At 46.7% G+C, this 25,243-nt stretch overlaps 1 protein-coding gene across 2 annotated transcripts in view; it reads right to left on the bottom strand.

Annotated features, from left to right (window-relative positions):
- FGF12 (fibroblast growth factor 12) overlaps nucleotides 1-25,243 on the bottom strand; it is a 216,768-nt gene that overhangs the window by 157,658 nt on the left and 33,867 nt on the right. The window contains exon 1 of one of the 2 annotated variants that reach the window (XM_088669356.1): nucleotides 6,265-6,703. The exons of the other annotated variant lie outside the window; for it this stretch is intronic. The gene's annotated coding sequence lies outside the window, so the exon portion shown is untranslated. Of the gene's footprint in view, nucleotides 1-6,264; nucleotides 6,704-25,243 lie in introns of those variants that run through there. 2 annotated transcript variants of the gene reach the window in all.

Genomic DNA, 25,243 nt, shown 5'->3' with positions numbered 1-25,243 from the left:
GTTGAATTACTTATCATTTTGCTGCTTGGCTAATGAGGGTGCTGACTGTTCCTGAGCACGTACAAAGTGCTTCTGCTTGCCACCGAACTGCAGCTGACCGAGGAGGAGGAGGCTTTTCACGGTGAATGGTGACTTCTTGCTCAGACCTACGTAGAACCACCAGGTGGCAGCAAAGGATTTCTAAAGGCGACTCCATCGATTTCTGTTGTCTGAGAGAGCCAACGTAGGCAACTGAGCCCCAATTAGCCCACAGCAGAGAAAATGCTGAAATGAAGTTGCATATCTCCCCCAAGCTGGCCATATTAATTGCAACTGCCAAGCTGTATTTTGTGCGTATATTTATAAATGCCCTATCACAAAATATCAGGACAAATAGTCTCCCGTTACGCAATTTCCCACTGAAGTTATTCCAAAAAATTTCCTCCTGCCTCAGCCTTCTCCAACCTACGGGCCGGCCCTCCATACATTTTCGGACTATGAAATCGTACAATGGTAGAGTTGGCAGGGAACCCCAAATGTCATTTAGCACACCCTCTGCAATGCAGGGGATCACAGCGAAAGAGCCCCTGAGAGGTGGCAACCCGACCTGGGTTTCAAAAAAGGAGATTGTGCCACCTTCCGAGGGAGTCTGTTGCACTGTCAAGCAGCTCTTACTGTCAGAAAGTTCTCCCTAACATTAGACACAATCTCCTTTCTTGAAACGTGACGCTGCTGGTTTGGGTAATTGGCCTCTTCTGGCTGAGGCTTATGAGAGCGAAGGAGTGATAGTCCAAAAGAACTGGAAGATGCCAGGTTGGGGAACGGCTGCTGAAAGAGCTTCATTAACTACGAGTCTCAAAATTTAGGATCCCCTCCAAACTGGTACCAAAGTTTTGGAGGGGATCCCGAACTTTGGGGTTTGGGGTTAATGAAGCTTGCCTAAAGCACCCCCCAAGGGCATTGCCAAGCTGTCACAATCACATGCCAGCAAATTCAGGTTGCACAGGTTACAGCAGATTGGAAAGTGTAACACAACTGAACCTGCTTCTCATGCCCCCACCCCCCCAAAAAAAATCCCAGACTATTTTGCAATACGAAATGTACTGGAAAGCGTGGGATAAGGGTTGCTTTGATGCCATCTCATCTAACCCCTGCACAAACAAATCGGAATGAGTGCTCATTAAATAGCCAGCGCTGTCTTCTCTATCTGCAAATGAATCAGGGCGAATGTTCAATAGACAGATCATCCAGAAGCACCCTTTGCCTTTAACAGACATTCCAGACTGTTCCCGCAGTTGATGGTCCATGAAATGCCACACAATAAACTTCACATCAAAGAGAACTCTTTCTCCAAGAATATTTCCTGGTTGGTTTCCCCATTTTGTTCCCAGCTGTTCTGAAACCAGGCACCCAGTACCCTTCAAACTGTTTTTTGTGGGTGTCTTCTTCCTATATTGCAGCGGGCTGGACTAGATGACCTTTGGCAGGGCCCTTCCAACACCACATGGACCCACGGGGGACTTGCACCCCGCTGAGTTAGGCTGTTGAGTAGTCTCTCACCCCGGATTTTTTTCCTTAACAAGCCAAAACAGTCTTGAGAGTAGTGGGTTCCCCTGCGTAACTGCCTAGATCCCATCATGGGCGCAAATCGCCATGAATGAATGCAATAAAAATGGTATCTGGATGAGGCCTTAGGAAGACAGCAGGACTCAGCCAGGCCCTCTGACTTTTGCTTCCAGCAAATGCACTTACTATATTTACTTGATTTGCTGCAAGCTGACATTTTTATGAGTTGGCCGTTGATAAATATTCTTACACCTACAACACATGCCACTTGTCTTCTCCAGAAAGCCCGAAGGTCTGTGGCTCAACCGTAGAGCCTCTGCTTGCATGCAGCTGGTCCCAAGTAGGGCCAAAAAGAGAAGGGCAGAGGAGGGCAACCAAGATGAACAAGGGTCTGGTTACCAAGCCTTATGAGAAATGGTTGGAGGAGCTGGGTGTGTTTAGCATGGAAAAGAGGAGACTGAGAAGGAGATGCAATAGCCATATTCAAATATCTAAAGGGCTATCATATGGAAGATGGAGCAAGCTTGTTTTCTCCTGCTCTGGAGGGTAGGACTCGAACCCATGGCTTCAAGTTACAAGGAAGGAGATTCCGACGAAACTTCAGGAAGAACTTTCTGACAGTAAGAGCTGCTCCACAGTGGAACCGCCTCCCTCAGGAGATTGTGGATTCCCCTTCCTTGGTTTTTCCAGCAGAGAGTGGCATCCTGTCATGGATTCTTTAGCTGTGATTCCTGCATTGCACAAGGTTGGGCTAGATGACCCTTGGGGGTACCTTCCAACTCTGAGACCCCATGGTTCTAAGCCCTGGAGAGCATCTGCTGATCAGTGTAGACAGTGCTGAGCTGGGTAGACTAATGCTCTGACTCAGCTCAGTCCAATCAAACTTTCTGAGTTCCTGCTTGCATGGGAACACCACCACTGCCATTGCTAGGCTTCCCACACATTTATTTCTGAGTGTCGTCTTCAGAGACAAATGGAGGAGGAGGGGAACGATTTCCACCAGAGGGGGCGGGGGCTCACCCTACATGAAAGCCTCTTCCTTTAAAAGGATGACGGCCCTTTGGCAGGTCATAATTAAAACTCCCTTGGGTGTCTTCGGTTTCTCCTCCTCCTTTCACTCTCCTCCATGACAATCATGAATAATTACTCTAATGACCTTCTCCCAACTGACATCTCTCTATAAATGGAACAATTACTGATGGGTAGGGGAGAGGGAGAGGAAAGGCAGGGGGCTGAGGCAGCCGGCCCCCTTGCTGCTACTCCTAGCACGGATGCACCCCTCCGCCCTGAGATGTGTCACACGGAGCCCTATCAAGGTCAGAAAAATATTTAGCCTGAAGAAGAGAAGACAGAGGTGATGATAGGAGAGCCATCTTCAAATATCTGAAGAGCTGTCATGGGGAGGAAGCTTCCATTCTGCTCCTCCAGAAGGTGGAACCCAAACCAAATGACAAGAAAGGAGATACAAATATAATAAATTATTTAATTTATTAATTATTATTATTATTATTATTATTATTATTATTTTATTTCAGGTATTTGAGGGGGCTTTTTATTTAAAAGGATCCTGCTGTGTTTTATCAAAACACACACACACAATTTTTATCTCAGGGCTCTTCCGAAGACTACAGGCAACATTTTGGACAGCCTCATTTTGTAAGGAGGACACAGACAGGCCAATATGATACTGCAAAGAATACCTAGCAGTCAACCAGCTCTTAATTATTCTAAGGTAATCTAAGGTGAGAAAAAACAACCCCCACCTCACCTTGTCGTAAGGCATTATGGAGGGAAGAAAGTAAAGTAACTAAGGCAAGAAAGTACCTCCCTTTTACTTGCCCCTGGATCTATTTGCTAGCATTTTGGGAAGTTTAATCCACTCTGAAGAGGCTCCTGTACCTACAAATTTCACCCACTTTGGCCAAAAGGAGAGTAAGTTATAGCCATTTTTAGATCTGCATGTCCCCATACCAGAATTCTTTAAAACTGTAACAGATACAAGGTGAATCTTGGGGTCAAAAGCACACTCCTAACAAATGTTACTTTGAACCAATACTAATGCATTTTGTTTAGATCTCAGTCGATTCCTTTCTCAGAAGGTTGGGGAAGGCAGGGCTAGAGCTTCCTCGCAGATGCTGCTTGAATCATCTTCAGCTGCAGAGTGGCCTTTGCTTCCAGGAAAGGAGAGCAGAGTCCTTAATGGCTTCGGTGGCAGAGAGCCATTTGGGCTAAGGAGGGTCGGTGCTGGCAACTGTCGCTGGAGTTCATTACGGCTTAAAATAAACTCCTCTCCTTCCCCATTGCCTGCTATTTGATCTGTGAGCTCAGAACGAGCCCTGTGGTTGAAGCAGAGGAGAACATAGCACCTCTCCCGATTGATAAGAAAAGCTTTCTCCACCAGAGAGCCTCTGGAATGAATGGTCAATGTGAAAGGATGTATGAAGAAAATGCGGCTGGGTGGGCTTTTCGGAAGAAGAGCTCTCTCAGGGAATGTGCATGGTGTGAGATGTCACCCATAAGAGGCAGTCAAGTACAACATTCCTTGTAATGCTAGAGAAGACATGCAAAGAATGTCTGGTCCAGCCACTCAAAAACTTCCTGTTCCTCCTGGCTGGAGCATCCTTCCTTTTGCATGTGTTAGAAGGTGGGTGTGACCTTACCTGTCCAGGTAACAAAAGGATGAGTCACGCAGCACTCTCTCTCTCTTTCACTTCCTTCTACGTTGGACCAGCTTTTTAGCTAGGACTGCCCTGCTAGTTTTCAGCTAGCAGAGGCCCTGGGATTATTCCCCCATATGGGGTAGATCCACATGTACATATTTGTAACCAAGTCTGCCCTCTGGGATCCAACTGTGAACTGTCATAAGAAAACTTCTTTTATTGACTTTGAATAAGATTGTGGCGTCTTTATTCTTTTGAGAGGGATTCAAGCGAACTTAACAGGAATGTACAATTCAATCTGAGACAGACTCAATTGTATAATAGTGAGAGGCTCACACGAGCCTGCAACCAGCTATCTGCTGTACATGTAAAAAGGGGAATGTAACTCTGCTAAGTTATGGAACTTGCTAGCGCAAGTTAGGAAGGATGTTAATAAAGAATATATCCTCTCCTGCCACCCTGGACATTCCCCACACATGGATCTATCTTGAAGACTCCACATCACCATACACAGTCACCTTTCAGTGATGAAGGCAAACGACCTACTCAGTTAAGTACCCGTGACACTTCCTTGCGTGCTGGGTGCACATGCCAGACTCCAGGGAACCCATGCATACCATAAAATTCAAAATCCAGACTCAAAATTCTAGAGCAAAACCACTAAGCTGTAGACCCTAAAACTAACAGTCGGGAAATTCCTGAACAAACCAACATAAGAACATGAGAAGAGCCTGCTGGATGAGGCCAGGGGCCCACTTAGTCCAGCATCCTGTTCTCACAGTGGCCAACCAGATGCCCCAGTGGGAGACCAGCAATCAGGATCTTAGCCCAAGAGCAGCTCTCTTCTCCTGTGGGGGTCCAGCAATTGGAATTCAGAAGCACTGCTGCCTCAAAAAATGGTGATTCTGGTGTCTCAAACACAGCACAGCAGAGGCCTCTCAGGCTGCAGGTCCCCAAGAGGGTCGGTGTCACTCTGCAGCTGTAGACCGTGGCATCTGGTGGGCATGCACTTGGTGGTGACCCGCAGCCCGCCACCACAGCCCACAATGCTCAGGTGTCCTGTGTTTTTCCAGTGTGCTGCAGGAGCAGACGGACAGCCCAGCTGCTCATCAGATGGAGCACCGCACGGTGAATTAAACATCAGACGACACACAGCCAGCACCCGCCCGACTGACAAATCTGCTGTCTTTCAGGTTACTGGGTTTGCACGAATTTTTAAGTGAGAAATGAAAAATCACCAGAGGCAGGGGCAGTAATGCAGTGCTCAAGTTGCAAAGACATCCATCAACTTAAGAATAATAATAGTGTGGCGGGTGCTTCTGGCTCGTGCAACCAAACCTATGCTGGGACCTTGCAAGACACCTTTCCTTTCTAATGGTAGTGTTGAGGATGCAGGGAGAGGAGGGAGCAGCAGAACACAAATATATATATAAACATGAACTTGCCCCACGAATCACTGACTCCTTCTAGTCAGATTACAGTCAACATGTAATAAATCAACACATTGCAGACATGCACACATCTTGGAAAGGCTTTTAAAGCTGTAGTGCTCTGCATAATTCTTTCGGAGGAGGAAGCCCCATTGACTTTGATGGGGCCTAAAGGTAAAGGGACCCCTGACTGTTGGGTCCAATCGCGGACAATTCTGGGGTTGCGGTGCTCATCTCGCTTTACAGGCCGAGGGAACCGGCGTTTGTCCACAGACAGCTTCTTCTTCTTTTTTTTTTTTTAGCTTCTGGGTCATGTGGCCAGCATGACAAAGCCGCTTCTGGTGAACCAGAGCAGCACACAGAAACGCTGTTTACCTTCCCGCCAGAGCGGTACCTATTTATCTACTTGCACTTTGATGTGCTTTCGAGCTGCTAGGTGGGCAGGAGCAGGGACCAAGCAATGGGAGCTCACCCCGTCATGGGGATTCAAACCACCGACCTTCTGATTGGAAAGCCCTAGGCGTCCGACCTTCAGATCGGCAAGCCACCCACGTCCTACATGTGGGGCCTACATGTGAGTAAAAAAGCCCAGGGTCATGCTGTAACTCACAAAAATGTTGGTTTCCTACCTTTGACATTTGTTTGGATTCAAAGAATTGTAGAAGTGGAAGGGACCTCCAGGATCTTCCAGCCCAACCTTCTGCAATGAAGGAATCACAGCTAAAGCATTCTTGGCAGATGGCCGTCTAACCTCTGTTCAAAAACCTTCAAGGAACGAGAGTCCTCCACCTTTTGAGAGAGTCTGTTCTACTGTCAAACAGCTCTCACTGACAGAAAGTCCATCCTAATTTTTAGTCAGAATCTCCTTCCTTGTCATTTGAGTCCATTGGTTTGTGTCCTGCCCCCTTGTGCAGCAGAAAACAAGCTGGCTCCATTTTCTATGTCACCTCTCAGTCTGCCCATCTCTGGGTTAAACATTCCCAACTCCCTCGACCATTCTTTCATTCTTTATATGGTTTGGTTTCCAGACCTTTGTTAATTCTGACTTGCAGAATTTATAACATCCGGGGCTGGTGTGTGTTTCTTTTTGTTCCAAAGGAGGAGCAAAACAAGAAGTGTTCAGACACATTAAGCAAAACTTTCTCTCTCTCTTTCTCTCTGCCTTTCACTTAATGGGGCATTTCCCCACTCTCCTCATTAGCCTCCTGCGTGGTTTTTTTCTGCTGATTCTTTGCTTCCTTCAGCTATCAGTGTGCAACATGCTGACTGGACAAATGCAATCTGTTCAGATAAATTATCCCACCAAGACACACTGCCTGATTTGCTTAAATAGGGCATTGCAAGGACCAGCGGGACTGAATCACACCTGTCAGTGATGACGGCAAAAAGACCTGCTCAGCTAAGTACCCGTGACACTTCCTCGAGCGCAGGGTGGGCGTGCCAGACTCCAGGGAACCCAGGCCAAATGCTTCTCTTACTTTTGCAAGGGGGGAAAGGCGAGGACTCATGGGGAACTAAAATTGCCAGTATCCTAATGCCATTATACAAATCTATGATGCCACCGCTTATAAAACACTGCGTACAGTTCTGGTGGCCTCACTTTTAAGAGGCTACTGTAGAGTTGGAAAAACTTCAGAAAAGGACAAGCAAAGTGATCAGGGGAATGGATACTCCCCTGTGAAGGAAGGTTGCAACGTTTGGGACTTTTTCCAGTAGTTTAGAGAAAAGGTGAGGAAGAGGCAACAAGATAGGTGTCTATAAAACTAGGCATGACCTGGGGAAAGTGGAGAGAGAAAAGGTTTTCTCCCTCTCTCATAACACTAGAAGCAATGGGTGTGCAATGAAGCCAAATGTTGAAAGATTCAAGATGTGACCAGGGGTGCCCAAACTTTTTTCAAAGAGGGCCAGATTTGATGAAGTGAACAAGCATGGGGGCCGACCCAAGTTGTTGAGCTTTTTTAAGGATTGAAGTTGTTGTGCTTATTTTTACAATTTTACCCCAAAGTTGTTGAGCTTTTCTTAGGATTTTACCCCAGGACATGTATTGCCACGGGGGCCGGATTAAATCAAGCGGCGGGCCAGATTAGGCCCCCGAAACTTTGGACATGCCTGGTTTAAACCTTCACTGCACGAAGAAGGACTTCCTTTTCTGTGTCCGACTCCTGAATCTTCCAACATTCAGCTTCATTGCACACCCATGAGCCCTAGTGTGAGGAGACAGGCAGAAGACCCAGCCTGCTCTATGAATTTTTTGAACCCCACCTTTCAAAGTCATTTAAATCAGTAGCCATGGCACACCAGATGCTGTTAACTTCTCAACTATGTGGCAAACTCCCTTCCTTAATTAATTGGCCCACGTTCTGATTTCCTCCAACCCTGAACATCTTCGAGTCCATTTTGGATAAGCACAGCGGAAAGGCCAGCCAAAATTTCAAGGCTCTTTCTGCAAGTGCTGGATGGGGGAAGGGCCATTCCCAAGTCTCTGTCTTAGTGATGAGCCAAAACCACCAAGTCTGGCCTGGTGTTGACACCAGAGGATTTACAAGGCAAACTCGTAGCTCTGAGCTGGCCTGGTTTTTATTTATAAGGCAGGTTTGATTTTACGATTTCCTCCCCAAATTGATTCTGCTTGGCTCTACAAAACGAGACTCGCGTATTTATGGCAAACCCAGAAAACAGCTATTGGAGCAAAGCATTTAGGCTGAAAAATCATGTTTCATTTGACAGGCTCATTTAAAAGTCATGTTAATGTATCCCCAAGGCCCAAAACCTCAGGATCCGGTCCATGGAGGTCCCCGCATCCAGACCGGCATCCTATTGTGGTCCAGCAACGGAGGAGGGAGAAAGATTGTTTTCTGCTGCTCCAGAGAAGCGGACACGGAGCAATGGATTCAAACTACAAGAAAGAAGATTCCACCTAAACCTTAGGAAGAACTTCCTGGCAGTAAGAGCTGTTCGGCAGTGGAATTTGCTGCCAAGGAGTGTGGTGGAGTCTCCTTCTTTGGAGGTCTTTAAGCAGAGGCTTGACAGGCATAGGTCAAGAATGCTTTGGTGGTGTTTCCTGCTTGGCAGGGGGTTGGACTGGATGGCCCTTGTGGTCTCTTCCAACTCTACGATTTTATGATTCACTGACAAGAATGGTAGTTCAATTAACAAAGAGTACTTTAAGAATGTAAGAACATAAGAGCAGCCAGCTGGATCAGGCCAATGGCCAACCAGATGCCTGTGGGAAACCAGCAAACAGGATTCGAGCACAGGGGCACTTTCCCTTCCTGTGGTTCCCAGTAACTGGGATTCAGAGCAGAGCCATTATGGCCAGCAGCCATCCATCGCCCTCTCTTCCATGAAGTTGCATTGGGCCGCCTCTTCCCATATGAACCTACCCAGACCCTGAGATCAACTTCTGAGGTCCTTCTTCGTGTGCCTCCTCCTCAAGAGGTCAGTCGGGTGGCAGCACAAGAACGGGGTCTTTTCTGTGGCGGCTCCCTGCTTCTGGAATGCTCTTCCCAGGGAAGTTCGCCTGGTGCCTTCATTGCACACCTTTAGGTGCCAGGCGAAAATGTTCCTCTTTAACGGGGCCTTCTGCTGATTGTCATCCAACACCCTTTTAAAATGTGTGTATGTGGGGGGGGGTTATTTGGTTGTTTCTATTTCTATTTTGTATTTTGTATTTGTATTTTGTAATTTTAGCCTGTGAACTGCCCTGAGACTTGTGGGTCTATGGCAGTAAATAAATTTTAATAATAATAATAATAATAATAGCCACCACCCAGGGCATACCTTTTGGATTGCAAGCTGTTGCCTTGGCACTTCAGGCTGAATTATTTGCTTAGTCAGGCCAGTCATTCTGGGGAAGGAGAGCATCATATACAGTAAATCAAGTCTGCACTTATCACTGGATAAGGGACTTTCGCCTGTCTGCACCTAAATCCCTCACCACTAGGGGACGCCAGCTGCCTGGAAGAAAATGTTGATGCACCTTCAGGAAAGATCTACAGTGGTGCCTCACTAGACGAATTTAATTCGTTCCACGGGTCTATTCTTATAACGAAAAATTTGTCTAGCGAATCCAATAGGAATGCATTGAATATCTTTTTTAAAAAAAATTGCCCATAGGAATGCATTAATTGTATTTCAATGCATTCCTATGGGAAACCGCGATTCGCTAGACGAATTTTTCATAAAACTAATTTGTCTAGCGAGGCAACCTCCGCTAGAAAAATCCTTTCTTTAAGCGAAAATTTTGTCTTACGGGGCGTTTGTTAAGCGAGGCACCACTGTAATTACAGGTAGGTAGCCGTGTTGGTCTGACGCAGTGCACTGGAAGGATTTTTTTATTTTGTTTTGACTTCAGGAAAGATTCTGCTTTGCTTTCAGAGAAAAGGCAAGTACAGTCAAACCTCGGTTTGCAACCGCCTCCTTTTGCGACCGCTTCGGTTTCCAACCACCTCGGACCCGGAAGTGTTTACATCCGGGTTCCACGGTGCTCAGATGTGCAGAAGCGATCTGCGCAGCACATTCGTGCGCAGAAGCGTTTGCAGAAGCGCTCTATCGGCGCTTCGTGCACGCGCAGAAGCATTCCTTCGGCATGCGACCGATTCAGGGAGCGACCGGCTCCGCGGAACGGATTGCGGTCGCAAACCGAGGTACCAATGTAAGGTTTAACCACACATCCTTCTGTTCTGCTCTTTCCAGTCACAAGTCCATACTTTAAAGCTCCATGTCCGAGAGTTTTGGGGGGTTTTTTTGGGGGGGGTTGTTTTTGTTAGTTTTTGTTTTTTGCTTTTGCTTTTGTTTTGCTTTTGCTTTTTGTTTTTTTGTTGCCCCAGAGCTTTCCCCAGGAAAACCTGCTCTTTAGTGCTCAATCAGAGCAAACGTCAATTGGGGATTTCTGTGAATGGCCATTTGCTCCAATTCGGCTTTAAGGAGTGGGTTTTTACTGGGAAAAGCTCTGGAGCCAATAATAATACTAATAATTAAAGGGTGCTTGGACATGGAGTTTTAAAATGCAGGCCATGCCTGAAAGTTAAGTGTGGATAAGCCCTTAGAGGTGACACAATACAAGTTTATATAATTACACATGGCATGGAGAAAGCCAACAGGGAAATGTCACAGGCCTTGAGATGTCTGGAGATATTTGAAGGGTTAGGGTATATATTCATCAAGTCACTTTCCCTCTTACTCTCTCTATCATTCATCCAGCAATGTTACTGTTTTCCCACAACTTATTCTGATTCTGCTCATCAAAGGAACAAAGCAGGCAGAGCACAGATGATGTAGCCACATCTCCACTTGACCTCTGAACACAGCAGCCTAAATCTGAGCAGGAATTGCCATATACTTTCAAGCCTACCTTCACCATCATGAGGTCTAGAAACTTGGTTTTTAAAAAATAAAATAAAAGCAGAGGCTCCCAGAAGCTGGATTTTGTAGCCCACTCTGTCTTTCTTCCCTTCCCTTCCACACACAGCCTTGTGTAGAGCTGGATTCCTCTGACTTTGCTGAGCCAGCAGTTTGCAGGGAGCTTTTGCCATCTTAAGTGAATTAGTGTTCCCTGCAGCCGGGCTCAATTCATCATTGCCAGCCCCTTCAAACAGCATTACAGCCCAAAATAGAATGACCTGGACTCCGCTTTCACCATAATTTATAACTAGAGGTATGAGAATAAAATCAGGTTCTTTCTTTCCATCTCTCACCCTGCAAAGTGCAATATTTTCCAGGGATATTTGCAGGCAGGCAGGCAGGCAACCTGCTGGGATGCATCCATTGATGACCACAAAGGCAAGGGACAAAGCAGCCCAAAGTCTGTTCTCTGCCACTGTTCAGAATAGCTGCTTAGAGAACAACCACTTGGGGAATGCTTCAGGTCAGATTGCCGGTGAAAATATGACCAGTGCAAGAACAAAGCCTGCTCCTGTGCAGGCAGCAAAAAAGAGGGTGAAGTGAGAGAGATTTGTAATAGAGCAGGGGTCAGCAACCTAAGGCCCATGGGTCGGAAGCGGCCCACGGAGGTCGTTTGACCAGCCCACGAGCCGCCCCCGAACTGAGTTGCCCACTTGCACCTTGCGCTAAACCGGTGCGGCGCAGGGACTCGCTTCCACAGCACCGGAAATTGCGTCTGCACAGACGCAGATGCCAAAAAATCATGTCTGCGCATGCAAAAACACCGAAAATCACATGTGTGCATGCTCACACGCATGCACAATCCAGGCCAGGCCAGATAAACCTTGCTGACCCCTGTAATAGAGCCCAGCTAAGGAGCTGCTGTTTGTCTTTTTCTATGGAGGAGTTCTCACACATGCCATTTCTCTACCTTAAGTCTGAAATGGTGCTGTCCATCCTATGTGATTTTAAGAGCAGAAACTAGAGCCTGCTGGATCAGGCCAATGACCCATCTTAGTCCACCCTCCTGTTCTCACAGGGGACAACCAAATACCAAAAGCACAAGAGCCCTCTCCCTTCCTGCAGTTTCCAGCAACTGGAACTTAGAAGCATTGCTGCCTCCCAGCCACCAGGCATCCACAGCCCTCTCCTCCTCCATGAATTTCTCTCATCCTATTTTAAAGCCATCCAGTTTAGCACTGCATGAATAAGGGCTTGTATCACAGTTCAGTTCATAAGCTTATTGCTCTAGCCAAAGGCCATGACAAACTTCTAGTAATTTTATTAATAAGATAATGCAGAACATCCATCCATAATATCAGCCAACATCCATAGAATCATAGAGTTGGGAGAGACCACAAGGGCCATCCAGTCCAACCCCCTGCCAAGCAAGAAACAGATGGCTGTCAAGCCTCTGCTTAAAGACCTCCAAAGAAGGAGACTCCACCACACTCCTTGGCAGTAAGTTCCACTGTCGAATAGCCCTTACTGTTAGGAAGTTCTTCCTAATGTTTAGGTGGAATCTTCTTTCTTGTAGTTTGAATCCATTGCTCCGTGTCCGCTTCTCTGGAGCAGCAGAAAACAACCTTTCTCCTTCCTCTATATGACATCCTTTAATATATTTGAACATGGCTATCATACCACCCCTTAACCTTCTCTTCTCCAGGCTAAACATACCCAGCTCCCATACCCATTATGTAAGAGAGAAGGTACTATAGCCACTAACCATCTTAAATCTAGCTTAATTTCAGATTAGACCTGCAAATCACCACCACAGTTTATAGCGATTCTATAGGATGCCTTTTCCCTGATTTATTTCGCAGCCAGTACATAGGGGCCACTCTCTGTGTTACAAAGCTATTATTGTCACTCAGAAAAACCCTAACCTTTTCTACCAGACTGTGGATCCTTGCTTGTAGGATCAAAGGTGTCAGAAAGCGATCTCTTGGGTCTCTAAATAAGGAGCAGGCTAACAGCTGAGTGATGTCTTCCACCTGAGGTTGACCACAAATGCAAAGTCTGTCAGCGTACAGGACCTTGTTGTAGTGACCATCCAAAACTGTGGTGGACATCACTTGCAAATGCAGCTCAGTAAAGGCATTTCTTGAGGAAGCTGGTGAGAGTTTGGTCAGAAAACTAGCTCTAGAATGCTCTGATCTCAAGAGTGGATACCAAGGGGGAAATTAGGTGTTTCTAATTAGTTGCAGGTCCCTTTTGGATTTCACCCATAAGAGACCTATGCATTCAAGGTCAATGCATAGCTCAGTTCTGGAAAATGATAATAGTCTAAAACTTATTGACAAACTGTTTTCTAGAGTTGGTTGTCTCCCAATTCCATAGCGCTCAATGCAGGAAAATGCTCAATAGGCATGTTGTTGTTTAGTCGTTTAGTCGTGTCCGACTCTTCGTGACCCCATGGACCAGAGCACGCCAGGCTTATTAGCAAGTATTTTAAAGTCTTGCAGGGATCTTAGCAAACTGTCTCTTAACTAAATTTGAGGTTATCCTTCCAGAATCCCAAAATGGTTCTAGACTTTCTAGGGGGACAGTGGACATGATTTTTATCACTCGACAGCTTCAAGCAAAATGCAGAGAGCAAAACCAACCCCTGTACTGTATATGGCGTTTATTGACCTGACTAAGGCCTTCAACACTGTATATCGTAAAGCCCTGTGGACTGTCCTTCTGCCCAGATAAATCTGTGAACATCCTTAGGCTCCTCCATGATAACATGACAGCAACAATTGCAGATAACAATGGCTCTCAAAGTGAACCATTCACAGTGGGATCAGGTGTTAAACAGGGTTGTGTTATTGCCCCAGCTCTAATTATTTTCATTGTTGAAGGGAAACTCCCCACCAGAGTAGAAATCACATCAAACAGATGGAAAGCTCTTTAGGCTGAAAGAAAAGAGTAAGGTTACCATAACTTCCGTCACAGAGCTTCAGTATGCCGATGGCAATGTAGTGTGCGCACGCTCAGAGGATGACCTCCAAACCATCCTAAATATATTCACAGAAGCTTACAAAAAGCCTGGCCTATTGCTCAACATCCAAAAAACCAAAGTGCTGCACCAACAAGCGCAAAACAACCCCTCTGCAGCGCCATAAATCCAACCCAAAGATGTAACATTGGAAATGTCGATCACTTCTCCTACCTGGGCAGCTTTTGTGTTTGAGGACCGGGACATTCACAGGGAAACCAAAATGCTCATTTGCAAAGCTATTGTACTACCAAGCTTACTGTATGCTTGTGAAACACGGACCACTTATAAAGGCCATCTCCAACTCCTCGAAAGATTCCATCAGCGGTGTCTCCGAAAAATAATCAGTTGGGAAGACAGGCGAACTAATGCCCGTGTACAGTACTGGAAAAAGCAAAGATCACCAGTTTTGAAGCATGATTATTCAACATCTACTTCGTTGGACTGGTCATGTTGTGCGGATGCCTGATGACCGTCCTCCAAAGCAACTACTCAAGAATGGAAAGTGAAATACCGGTGGTCAACAAAAGAGGCTTAAAGTTTCTCTCAAGGCAAATCTAAAAAAATGTACTATAAACACCAACAACTGGGAAACACTGACCTGTGAGTGCTCCAATTGGAGAACAGCCTTTACCATGGTGTCATAGTCTGGTTCTGACCACCACAGCAGAGCTCAGTGGAGGGAGAAGCCAGCCAACCAGCCGAGTCTCGGGGGGGGGTACTTGCTTGGAGGCAGAGTCCGTATACCTTAGGGTTCATTCCAGCCCTAAGGTCAGGAGTATCTCAGTTCACACAGACAGACTGTCCAGAGGTCAAGAAAGCCGAGGGTCCAAGGTCATGAGAAGCAAGAATTAGCAAGGTCTGGCCAGGAACAACAAATGTTGTTTCCCACAACTGATTGAGGTTGGAAACCCTGCTTTAGAAAGCTGGAGCCAGCTGGTTCTCATCAGGAGCAAGAAGGCTGATCAGCAGCAGGTGAAACAGACTCCTGGCCCATGAAACATGGACTTTGAAGATAATAATAATAATAATAATAATAATAATAATAATAATAATAATAATAAATTATTTATACCCCGCCCATCTGACTGGGCGGCTGCCCTGCCACTCTGGGCGGCTTCCAACAAACATTAAAATACATCAAATCACAGATTAAAAACTTCCCTAAACAAGGCTGCCTTTAGGTGTTTTCTAAATGTCAGGTAGTTGTTTATCTCTCTGACCTCTGATGGGAGGGTGTTCCACAGGGCGGGTGCCACTACCGAGAAGGCCCTCTGCCTGGTTTCCTGTAGCTTTGCTTCTTGCAGTGAGGGAACCGCCAGAAGGCCCTCGGTGCTGGACCTCAGTGTCTGGGTAGAACGATGGGGGTGGAGACGCTCCTTCAGGTATACTGGACCAAGGCCATTTAGGGCTTTAAAGGTCAGCACCAACACTTTGTATTGTGCTCGGAAACGTACTGGGAGCCAATGCAAGTCTTTCAAGACTGGTGTTATGTGGTCTCGGTGGCCGCTCCCAGTCACCAGTCTAGCTGCCGCATTCTGGATTAGCTTTCGGGTCACCTTCAAAGGTAGCCCCACGTAGAGCGCATTGCAGTAATCCAAGCGGGAGATAACTAGAGCATGCACCACTCCGGTGAGACAGTCCACAGGCAGGTAGGGTCTCAGCCTGCGTACTTTGAGTGAAGAAGCTCAAAGTCAGGACGAAAGGGAGAAACGTGCTCAGAGGAAGGCACGCTTGGCAATCCTTCACCCTGATCAACTCCTGCCCGGAAAACTATATCCCCACTGTGTGTTCTGCTGATATTCCTGACACTGGAGAAAATTACTCTGCATGGTTTCCAAAACTTTAATGGAGTGCAAATCAGAGCTCCAGATTTCAATGCCACAGAGCGTTTGAGTAAGCAGTTGCCCTCCCTTATTGTAACAGAACTTCACCCATGCCCTAATGGTCTTCTGTGCTTAGACTTTAACTGCTTCCTTTGGACACTTCCAAGAGAGGATTTCACTAAAGAGTACTCCCAAGTATCTAAATGAGTGAGTTCGTTCTATAGCTTGCTGATCTAAACGCCATTTATACCTAGGACTGTGTTTGCAAAAAAATCACAATTTTGGTCTTTATAGTTAGGCTTTCCTGTTTACAGTAAGCGCTGAAAACTTCCAAGACATTTTTGAGGCCCAATCAGGAAAGAGATGGGAACACTAAATCATCTGCATCTTGATGTATCAAGATGGAGAATCATAGAATCACAGAGGTGGAAGAGACCACAAGGGCCATCCAGTCCAACACTTTGGTTTAAGAACGGACTTCTGGAATGGATTAAGTTCGTAAACCAGGGTACCACTGTAGTTGTTTCTTTCCTTGACATCTGGTGGGAGGGTGTTCCACTGGGCGGGCGCCACTACCGAGAAGGCCCTCTACCTGGTTCCCTGTAACCTCACTACTTGCAGGGAGGGAACCGCCAGAAGGCCCTTGGCGCTGGACCTCAGTGTCCGGGTAGAACGATGGGGGTGGAGACGCTCCTTCAGGTATACTGGACCGAGGCCGTTTAGGGCTTTAAAGGTCAGCACCAACACTTTGAATTGTGCTCGGAAATGTACTGGGAGCCAATGTAGGTCTTTCAAGCTGGACCTCAGTGTCCGGGCAGAACGACGGGCCGAGGCCGTTTAGGGCTTTATAGGTCAGCACCAGCACCTTGAATTATGCTCTGAAATGTACTGGGAACATGGTCTACAGTGCTCAGTCTACCCCTGCCCAGCAATGGCCATAGTTGACGAACCAGACAAAGCCAGTAAAATAAACTCCTAGCCACAGAGGACATGTGGGCCTCAAGAGACAAAGATGTACCAAGGAGCGTCCCCCACCCCAGGTACGTACTTGCTCCTTCAGAGGCAGTGTGGTCCCACAAGAGGAGAATAATGAGTATGCTATTTTGGTGAGCACCAAAAGGGATAACACACTCAAGAGTTTGTTGTTGCTGTCACAAATATCACACAGATTCCAGAAATGCCAACCAGACTGAAGAGTCAGAGGACCCATTGTGTATTGTTGTGAGTTTGGGGGGGTCAGTCTGGATGATGCCCTGAAGTCCCTTCCAATTCTCGGGTTCCCGTATCTGTGGGTGGTAGAAGGCATGAGAACCAATTTGCCAATCCAGCCTCTTTCTCTAAGCAATGGCTGGGCTAGCGAAGTGCCACGATCGACATAAGCCAAAAGATTGCTCTGTGCCATAGAATGAATGCTAGATAGGAGGAGATTAGCCCGAGTGGTGGGAGAGAGCTGAGCTGCAAGCAGTCTGGAAGCTGGAGACACAGAGACCCCTCTTGCTCTGGGCTGGATCTGCTGTGCTGTGGTGTTAATGTACGCTCAGGTTGTAAGGTAAAGGGACCCCTGACCATTAGGTCCAGTCGTGACCGACTCTGGGGTTGCGCGCTCATCTCGCATAATTGGCCGAGGGAGCTGGCGTATAGCTTCCAGGTCATGTGGCCAGCATGACAAAGCCGCTTCTGGCAAACCAGAGCAGCACATGGAAACGCCGTTTACCTTCCCGCTGTAGCGGTTCCTATTTATCTACTTGCATTTTGACATGCTTTCGAACTGCTAGGTTGGCAGGAGCTGGGACCAAGCAACGGGAGCTCACCCGGTCACAGGGATTCGAACCGCCGACCTTTTGATCAGCAAGCCCTAGGCTCAGTGGTTTAACCACAGCGCCACCTGGGTCCCGCGCTCAGGTTGTATATATGTGTAAATAATCCATATGTCCTAAAGATGCCACAATATCTACTGCTCTTCATTCCAAGGAAATCAAAAGCGCCTAGAACCCCTGGAGTCTCTGTCTCTCTCTCTCTCTCTCTCTCTCTCTCTCTCTCTCTCTCTCTCTCTCTCTCTCTCTCATAATTTTTCTGAAATTAAACAAGATTCTTCTGAATCTTAGGACTTTCCTCCTCCCCTCTGTGGGTCCTTAGTATATCAAAATCAACGGCATATTATAATTTCTCCACGTTAAAGTCCTCCAACCCCTGGAGTCTCTCACTGCTCCGAGATTGCGATGACATGTAGCAATATTTTGGTTTTGCTTTGTAAGGCAATTTGGGAATTATTGCCATGAAAAGTGGGATATAAATATTACATCTAATATTAATAGCCAGCACCCCCTCTAACCAGCAGGTGGAGACTTTATTATTCCAACAGGCTTTGAGAAATAAACTGACTGTTTATAAGGAAAGGGCTGGTGCTGTGGTGTTTTTTATTGTAATGATCACTATGTTTTAACAGATCTGAGGGAGGGAGAGGGAGAGAGTTTTTATTCTAATTAGAGTTTAATAGCTTTTAAATGTTGTTTTCCCCAATGTTTTTGGCTCTTCCTATTTTATTTGTAAGCTGTCTTGAGTCCCCGTCTGGCAAAAAGGTGGAATATAAACGAACATAATATCGACAACGGCAACAACAACCTCCTTGCAGACTTTGTGCATGTGACTCAGGAGGGAAGCTTGACGAACAAGCCATCTGCGGTAGCTCTATAGTCCTGTTTGCAAGCCAAGGATATCCTGGGGATTCAGGGTGGGCTGCAGAAAAAATGTCACGTGGCGCAGGAAGGGTCTTCTGTGGCCCCTGAAAGGTCTACAGTCAAAAAGCAGCAAGCAGACCTGTGCAGGGGGCAGAGAAATGGGGGGGGGGGACCACTCTCAGCTCAAGGGCAGAGCAGACTGCTGAAGCACACAGACCACCAGGCATCTGCTTCCAAGAGCTCTCCAACTGCAGCGGCTGAGTCACGGCCTCCTTTCCCCAGCTAGCACAGAGAGATGTTTGGGGGGTGGGGGTGGTATGTTTTCAGAAGCAGGGAAATTGAGGGCTGTCGGTGGCCCAAGCCGCTCAGAACCAATCCTTCCCTCGTGTGAGGACACAACACATCTGAAACTTAGCTCCGATGATGCTTTTCCACTCAAGGAAGGAAACCGGTAAGATTAACATGTTTTAAAAGGTTCCAATTTTGGTTTGATATTTCAAAACATCAAAACATATCAAAACAAAATTGGAATATCAACAACCTCAGATATGCTGATGACACAACCTTGATGGTAGAAAGTGAGGAGGAATTAAAGAACCTTTTAATGAGGGTGAAAGAGGAGAGCGCAAAATATGGTCTGAAGCTCAACATCAAAAAAACCACGATCATGGCCACTGGTCCCATCACCTCCTGGCAAATAAAAGGGGAAGAAATGGAGGCAGTGAGAGATTTTACTTTCTTGGGCTCCATGATCACTGCAGATGGTGACAGCAGTCACGAAATTAAAAGACGCCTGCTTCTTGGGAGAAAAGCAATGACAAACCTAGATAGCATCTTAAAAAGCAGAGACATCACCTTGCCGACAAAGTTCCATATAGTTAAAGCTATGGTTTTCCCAGTACTGTAGTGATGTATGGAAGTGAGAGCTGGACCATAAAGAAGGCTGATCGCCGAAGAATTGATGCTTTTGAATTATGGTGCTGGAGGAGACTCCCATTGAGTGCAAGAAGATCAAACCTATCTGGGTATAAATGTATACTGTTTATTATTGCTGTTATTGTTATTATTATTACTGGTTTCTTGGCTTGTTTGTTTGTTGTTTATTTGTTTCATTTTTCGTTTGATGCATCGTTGCATGGAAAGCCCCCCAGAGTGGCTTGGGAAACCCAGCAAGATGGGTGGGATATACTGTATTTTTCCATGTATAACATGCCCCCGTGTATAAGACTAATTTGGGGGACTCAAAATTAAGAAAATGGAGGGAGATTGCCCAGAGCTGTTGAGCTTTTGGGGGGGAGGATTGCCCAGAGTTGTCGAACTCACCCCTGCCTAAACAACACTGCCAAACAAACATAGCACAGAAGCCAACAATCGTCTGCCTGATTGCCGTAACAGCAGCCAATTGACAGCAACCCTTGTCACAACCACCATTCAGCCGCCCTATTGCCACTGACAATGTCCTGCTCGCAGCACAAACCAATCCCCCGTTCCCACTCTGCATTATCCGTGTATAAGATGAGTCCTCTATCAAGCAGGAAAGGAAGATGAAGATAAAATAGAAAAATACTTAAGTCAAAGTAAATTCCCAAAGATTACAAGGGATAAAATTGAATACTTAAATTCCTCTATAACAATGAGGGAAATTCATCAGGCGATATTTAATGTGAAACCAGGAAAATCACCTGGACTGGATTGCTCGCAAGTTATTATAAGAAATTAGAAGACTCGCTTTCAATACTGCTCAAGACAGTTAGGAAAGAACTTTCTAAGGGTAAGAACTGTTTGACAGTGGAAAGAAAATCCAATAAAAGCAAAGAAATAGGTTTAAAAACATCTTAAAAAGCAGACAGCATCTTAAAAAGCAGGTTTAAAAATAGGTTTAAAAACATCTTAAAAAGCAGACAGCATCTTAAAAAGACAGCATCTTAAAAAGCAGAGACATCACCTTGCCGACAAAGGTCCGTATAGTTAAAGCTATGGTTTTCCCAGTAGTGATGTATGGAAGTGAGAGCTGGACCATAAAGAAGGCTGATCGCCGAAGAATTGATGCTTTTGAATTATGGTGCTGGAGGAGACTCTTGAGAGTCCCATGGACTGCAAGAAGATCAAACCTATCCATTCTTAAGGAAATCAGCCCTGAGTGCTCCCTGGAAGGACAGATCGTGAAGCTGAGGCTCCAATACTTTGGCCACCTCGTGAGAAGAGAAGAATCCTTGGAAAAGACCCTGATGTTGGGAAAGATGGAGGGCACTAGGAGAAGGGGACGACAGAGGACAAGATGGCTGGACAGTGTTCTCGAAGCTACGAACATGAGTTTGACCAAACTGCGGGAGGCAGTGCAAGACAGGAGTGCCTGGCGTGCTATGGTCCATGGGGTCACGAAGAGTCGGACACGACTAAATGACTAAACAACAACAGGTTTAAAAACAATGCAGACAGATAGCCAAGTTTGAGACATATCCAACAGGAGATGCTTGTGGGAACACAAATGTCTCCATTTGTTTCTGGGAATAACTATGACATCTCAAGAGAGATGCTGTCTTGTGTCCAGATCAAGGGAAGTATGAGAACTGCTCTCTTCTGCCTTGGTCAGACCCCACCTGGAGTCCAGTGTCCAGCTCTGGGCACCACAATTTAAGAAGGATGTTTGACAAGCTGGAAGGTGTTCAGAGCTGGGCGACCAAGATGATCAAGGGTCTGGAAACCAAGCCTTATGAAGACTGGTTGGGAGAGTTGGGGATGTTTAGCATGGAAAAGAGGAGGCTGAAAGGAGGTAAGAGAGCCATCTTCAAATTTGATGATGCAAGATGGAGCGAGTTTGTTTTTTTCCTGCTCTGGAAGGGAGGATTCGAACCAACGGCTTCAAGTTACAAGAAAGGAGATTCTGACTAAGCATCAGAAGAACTTTCTGGTGTTCAGAGCTGTTCACAGTTGGGAAATTGTGGACTCCCCTTCCTTGGAGGTCTTTAAGCAGATGTTGGATGGCCATCTGTCATGTATAATTTAATTGTGATTCCTGCATTGCAGGAGACTGGACCAGATGACCCTTGGGGGTCTCTTTGAGCTCTATAATTCTATGCATTTACATAATTGACTCAGGTTGCAGAATCCAGCTCGCCTGGGTGCAGAATTTGTGAGGGCATGGAATGCGGACATGTGCTTAGTCTGTGGCCCCGATAAGAGTGTATGGTCTCTGAAGACATTTGGGCAATCGCTGGAGATGGAGAGGATTCGAAAGCAAGATTCCTGGGTAGCGCCATGATGGCTTCCGGCAGCTGGTTGACACTTGCATGAGCTCCCTTGCCCCACACCGCCTGTCAGACGCAATGTGGCAGCTAGCTGATGAAGCAGTCTCCAAGCTGCACCTCCCGTCAGCTCTGGACGCATCCTGAGAATTTTGGCTATTAAGCAACCTGTCTAACACTGTTACAGCTGAAGAGGCCAGCTTTTGGATCTGCTCCCTGTGGCCAGTCCCCAACCCGCGCACAAAAAGACCCAAGAAAAATGCTGCATTCAAGGATGTGTGTGGCCTATTTCTTTGTGAAGAGGCCAACCTCCGTCTGCGCTGTGTAATGGGAAGCTCCTCCATGCAAACCACTTCCCTGCATGCAGAAAGCTAGCAGATCAGGAAAAGGGAAGTTTAGAACTATTCTCCCTGATGGGCTTGTTTTCTATGAGCAGTGATGCAGGCAAGAATATGCCATGTCTATTACAAAGCTTGACCAGTCAACGCAGAACTGGAAGAGAGCCCAAGGGATCATGCAAACCACACGAGGAACTCCCATTCAAGCCCACAAGCCAAATGCAGCCCTCCAGCCTACACTCCCTTTCTCCATGTAGGAAAACTGAAACATGTCAAGAGCCCTGGGAAAGCCAAACCAAGCCATGCACACTAAAAGTGAATCAAAGCTTCCCCTGAATTCCAAATTTACCTTTTGGGATTGCATGGGGGGGGTGGGCTAGATTCCTTTCCAACTCTACATTCCTATGAAAACTCACAACGTTCCCTGCCCCCTCTCCAAAACAGAAGGTTGCAAACACCTCCTTCCGCGGAGCGAGACTCTTCTTCCTTGGAGGCTTCCCAAACAGAGGCTGGATGGTCACCAGTCAGGGATTCCTTAGCTGAGATTCCTGCATTGCTGGGGGTTGGGCTAGATGACCCTTGGGGGTCCCTTCCAACCCTACCATTCTAGGATTCTTCAAAGTAGCCCTTGCCTACAAATTCCCAGGAGCTCATGGGGATTAGTAACATTTCTTCCGCTTGTTTCTTCTGCTCATAGCCACACACAGCACATATCATTAGAGGGTGTGCGCTGAGGGGGATTTTCATTTATTTACTTATAAATAAGTAAAGGAAAAAGCCCAAAAAGGAGATATTTTTTCTTGATTGTATAGAATTATAATTGTATAGAATTATAATAATAATTATTAATTGCGTTCATATCCCACATTTTCCTCCAGGGAGTTCACGGTGGTGTAAATGGCTCTCTCGCTCCATATTTAATCCCCACAGCAACCCTGTGAGGTAGGGTGGGTTGAGAGGCAGAGACTGACCTCCAAGGTCACCCAGGGAAACGTCTTGGCTGAGTTTGGATTTGAACTCAGGTTTCTCCCAGGTCATAGTCTATACCACACTGACTCCCAGGGTTAAAACAAAGTTAAAGTTCTACAATATGTATTTTTATTTATTTGTTTCATCTATATATCCCCAGGGACCCAGGTGGCGCTGTGGGTTAAACCACTGAGCCTAGGGCTTGCTGACCAGAAGGTCGGCGGTTCGAATCCCTGTGACGGGGTGAGCTCCCGTTGCTTGGTCCCAGCTCCTGCCAACCTAGCAGTTCGAAAGCGCGTCAAAGTGCAAGTAGATAAATAGGAACCGCTACAGCGGGAAGGTAAACGGCGTTTCCATGTGCTGCTCTGGTTTGCCAGAAGCGGCTTTGTCATGCTGGCCACATGATCTGGAAGCTGTACGCCGGCTCCCTCGGCCAATAATGCGAGATGAGCGCGCAACCCCAGAGTCGGTCACGACTGGACCTTATGGTCAGGGGTCCCTTTACCTTTACCTATATATCCCACCATTTCCTCCAAGGAGCCCAAGGCAGCAGACATGACTCTCTTCCTCCTCATTTATGCCAACCACAACAACCCTGCGAGGTAGGGCTGAGAGGCAGTGACTGGTCCCCTAGGTCACCCAGCTAGCTTGATGGCCAAATAGGGATTCAAATCTGGTCTCTGCCAGGTCCCCTAACCTGGCTGGCTTTCAGTGTAACATTTCAAAACAGTAGGTTGTGCTTTGACACTCCCAGCACACATATCCTGGGCACCCCGATACTTCTGAAAATCAGTATGGCATGGAGCCCAGTCTTCAGAGGTGGATTTGGGGAGCACAACCAGTTTGCCCACAGTGGGCACTGAGCCGAGAGGGCACCGCAGGGGGCATGGCAACAATGATGTGGAACAGAGCGCGAGAGGCAAGGGCAACCAATTTTGGTACCACACCAGGGTGCCACTGAATTTTGAAAGCCCCAACTCTGCCACAGCAATCTTTCCCTATACAAGAACATGAGGAGAGTTGGCTGGATCAGGCCAGGGGCCAACCAGATGCCACAATCAGGATTCGAACACAAGAGCAGTTCTCCCTTCCTGTGGTTTCCAGCAACTGGGATTCAGAAGCATCGCTGCCTCTGACTGTTGGGGCAGAGCAGAGCCAGGCTGGCTAACAACAAGGAATTTGTCCAATGCTCTTTTAAAGCCATCCAAGTTGGTGATCACCCCTGCCTCTTGTGGGAGGAAGTCCCATAGTTTAACTCTAAAAATCATAGTAATCATAATATATAATATAATAATCATAAAAATAATTTATTATTTATACCCCACACATCTGGCTGGATTTCCCCAGCCACTCTGGGCGGCTCCCAACAGAATATTAAAAACACGATAAAACATCAAACATTAAAAACTTCCCTAAATAGGGCTGCCTTCAGATGTCTTCTAAAAGTCAGATAGTTGTTTATTTCCTTGACATCTGATGAGAGGGCTTTCCACAGGGCAGGTGCCACCACCGAGAAGGCCCTCTGCCTGGTTCACTGTAACCTCACTTCTTGCAGGGAGGGAACTGCCAGAAGGCCCTCGGCACTGGACCTCAGTGTCTGGGCTGAACAATGGGGGTGGAGATGCTCCTTCAGGTCTACTGGGCCGAGGCCGTTTAGGGCCCGGTACACCTGAAGGGCTAACTATGTGGCGAAATATAGACCTATGTACTTCTCTCTCCCTGAGATCATAGAATCTTAGAGTCAGAAGGGACCCCAAGGGACCCCAAGGGTCATCCAGTCCAACCCCCTGCAATGCAGGAATCTCAGCTAAAGCATGCAAGACAGGTGTTTTAAAATCTCCAGGGAAGGAGAGTCCACCACTTCTTGTGGGAGTCTGTTCCACTGCTGAATGGCTCTTACTGTCTGGAAGTTTTTCCAAATGTTTAATCATCGGTTTGAGTCCTACCCTCCAGAGCAGGAGAAAACGCTCCTCCATGGGACAGCCCTTATGCTATCAATTAGTGCTGACACCCCCAGCTAAAAGCAGGAGCTTTTAAATGCAAGGTCCCCAAAGGCAGAGTTGTCTCCTCCTCCAGCCCATGTGCTGAGATGGCACAAGCTGTCTCTGGCCTGTCAGTCTTGCAATGGAGAGGCAACGTACGGCTCACTGTAGCTGCTCCTGCTGCATTTGCGGGAAGAGCAGATTA

Source organism: Zootoca vivipara, chromosome 5 (genome assembly GCF_965207765.1).
Source record: "Zootoca vivipara chromosome 5, rZooViv2.hap1.1, whole genome shotgun sequence".
Taxonomy (NCBI): Eukaryota; Metazoa; Chordata; class Lepidosauria; order Squamata; family Lacertidae; genus Zootoca; species Zootoca vivipara.
Note: the sequence above shows the minus strand (reverse complement) of the source record. Positions and strands in the feature narration are given on the sequence as shown.